Raw genomic sequence first — 3,319 nt, 5'->3', positions numbered from 1 at the left:
TCTCCATTAGTGTTCTGAGGAGGCTGACTATGGGAAAGGCACCAGATGTGGTTTCTAAAGCCAGTTCTTGAGACCATTACTAACCCTGAGTCCAGTCCTCAGCTGAGAAACTGAAGCCCTGTTTGGAACTAGTTTATCAAGGTAGAAGTTTTCTTGAACAGGTGTTTTAGAACTGTAGCCTTTATTAAGAAATGTAATCCTTTTCAATATGAGCTTCTTGTTTGTCTTGGGCTGTGAGGGTTTTGGTAGTAACTTTGTAATGAGAGTTCAATGTCTGACATTTGAGATAATAGCATTTTCATTTTTATGTGCTTTATTTAACCCTACATACATCCTTGTCAACATGAGCTAGCACAGCACTTACTATAATCAGTAAGCTAAGCTGAATATACATACAAACACACCGTTAGGGATTTTGTAAGACAAACCTGTGCCACCATACATATCAACTCTTTGTAAGAAATCTGACCTAGTGTCTTATCATAATCTCTCCACTTACAAGACCTATTGAACATGTCAGGAACTATTACTTAGTTTTATATAAGTAATTTCTAGTTATTACAGCCACCTTGTAGTATAGTTGTTATTGTTCATGTTTTGTAGACTTGAAAACTGAAGTTGAGTTGTATCTGAGCCAGAATTGTCCCTGACTCTGAACAGTGTTTTATTTTTGTATACCAATCTGTCTCTCAATGAAAAATCCTAGTATTATATTTCTCCTAATATCCTGACTTCCCACCCATTCAGTCACATTTCTGAGACATAGTTTTATTGTCTGTTTTATAAGCTAGAAATGGGAAGAGGTAAATGCACTTTTTAAATGTTTGTGTATATACTGACATTTGCATTCCTTTGTCTGGTAATTTGGCATTTGGTAATATTCAGGAGCATTCAAGACCTTTTATCCCATTGATAAAATCAAGGAAGACACTCATTACTATATCTAAAAGGGTCTAAACAGTTCATTAGCTGTCCAGAAAGTCACATGGGTGATCAGTGAAACTTAGTAGTGGTTGGAACTGATGCTTGATGGGTAAAAAGGCCAATAACATCGGGCTTTCTTCCTTACAAGTGCCCAAGAGGTCTGCCAATCAGGAACTAGGATATTTTCCTTCAGTGGCTTACTGAGTGGCTACTCCCTTCCCCATGTCTTCAAACACCAGTCATATCCCACAGTGTTTGAGAAGGTGCTGTGTAGGGTGCAGGGCAACATCAGGAAGGTGAGGCACAATTGGAGAGGTGCTGGTAGTGAGGTACCTGAGTTGTAATACTCCTCTTTGTCACTCTCAAACAGCAGGAAGCAAAGCATCTAGTGGGTTCCAGTGATGATTGACATGTCCCAGTTGCTACCCTGTCCTCTGGACAGGGATAAATGGCCCAAATCCATAGGCAGTGATTTAGACAAGGCAAAAACTGTTTGAGAACTGGCTCTGCTCCCAGGTTGGCACATAGTGGTGGCATAGTCACGTAGCCTTCAAGAGTTCCAGCACCCAGCAAATACAACTATCAAAAAGACACCAGCAAACTTCTAAAGAGCATGCAAAACACACTCTAGTGAGCCGCCTTCCTTGATTCCTCTTTGAAATGGAAAGACAGCTGTCCTGCACTGCTCAAGCCTAGAAGCTGTGGAAATGGTCTCTTCCATTCCTTTACTGACATCCACTACTGGGTGACCCCAGATGGCCAACCAGCAGTTTCCTTGGTTCATTTGTATTCCAAGATGGTCCTCCTTTTAGCCCCTGGCTATCAGTACCTATGATTCCCAGGAGGCCAGCTCTGTCCTCTATTGTGTCTTCTTTTCATCAGGAGTGCTTACCACCTAGGATTGGAGTGCCCCAGGCAAAGGAGAGCTTCCAGTGATACTACCTGTTAGTATTCAGGCATCTGTACTGGCCTGTCCTTGGAGTTCTGATGGGTTATGTCCTCAGTGCGTGTTCATTATGTTCCCTTTTAAAAGGGCCCTGCCTACCTCCCATCCTCTTTTTTTCCCTTCTTTCCCCCTCTCTGTCTCTCCCCTCTCTCCTGCTATTCCTGTCCCCGGAGGCTGGTCTCCCCCATCCCCTTCCCTCTTTTTATGATTTCCCCACCCCCCAATAAAAACTTCCACTTGAATGTTGTCACATGCTATCTTTGTCTCTTGCACCCATGTTTTAAAAAAAATTACAACACTACCTATTTTGATAATTCCCACTTCACCGAATGGTAAGAAAGGAAAGCACGTAGGCACAGTATATGTTTTTTTATTTATTTATTGTTCTGTGTGTGTGTGTGTGTGTGTGTGTGTGTGTGATGTGTTGTGCAATTGCCTGTTCTTGCACATACAGTAGCCTGAGTAAAGACCATGAGTGTCTTCCTCTATCATTCTCCATTACAAATACTGTTTGGTGTAGGTTGACTAATCTGTCTTCATCTGCTAGCGCTGAGGTTATAGACACAGGAAGCCATGCCTGGCTTTTTATGTGGGTGCTGGAGATTCAGACTCAGGTCCTCATGCTTGTAGAACTAGTGCTGTCCCTGAGTCATCTCACTAGACCCTGTGTGGTGTACTTAAGGATTTCACTGAGCCGCTCTACGTGATAGATACTCTTGGTGTCCCAGCATTTTACAGGACCTGTTATTTGTGCCTCCTGTCTGTTGCCTTTCTTCTTCCTCTAACCCTTTACCCCTGGCCTTGACTTGTTGCCATCATTTCTGGCACCAGACCCATACTCCCAACTGCTGGTAGTATTCGAGGGTTTTACAACTCTGCTCACCCTGTTTCTTTTCGATACCAGGGCTGACTAGCCAAGCCCATTACCCTGAGTCCTCCCCTGTTTGGTGGAGCTGTTGCTGCGCCTCCCTGACCTTGCTCTGAGGACTGGGCACTCCTAGGAGTTAGGGGTGGGTGGGGTTAGGGCTGAAACCCATTTGCACAGATGCACTCCTATTTTATGTTCTATTAACAAGTTTACTTTTCAGGCGAATACTTCCCTTTCCACCCTCTTCCCTTTCCCTTCTCAGTATTTTGCCCTTGGTTTCCTATACAAGACTCTCAGCATGGCTTCTTTTTATAGGTGGAAATACACCCTGCTATCTTCAAGCTAGAGGTAGTCATTTTTATGAGCACTGAAGACCCTTCCTTATAGCTCTTCACTGCCACCTGGCTGCTTGTCTCTAAAGGGGAGATTGGGGAGCTGGCAACATTGTTACTGCGGGCAGAACTGGGTATCTAGTTAGTGGAGGTTCAGAAAGGCTCCCCACTAGCTTAGTAAGCAGTTTGGAATCTGAGCAGGCAGGGCTCTGGGTGAGCTCCCACACTCAGATCACTGTGCTAGCTCTC

Source organism: Phodopus roborovskii, unplaced genomic scaffold, assembly GCF_943737965.1.
Source record: "Phodopus roborovskii unplaced genomic scaffold, PHOROB, whole genome shotgun sequence".
In the NCBI taxonomy this organism is placed as follows: domain Eukaryota; kingdom Metazoa; phylum Chordata; class Mammalia; order Rodentia; family Cricetidae; genus Phodopus; species Phodopus roborovskii.
The sequence above is the reverse complement of the archived record's forward strand: the minus strand, read 5'-3'. Positions refer to the sequence as shown.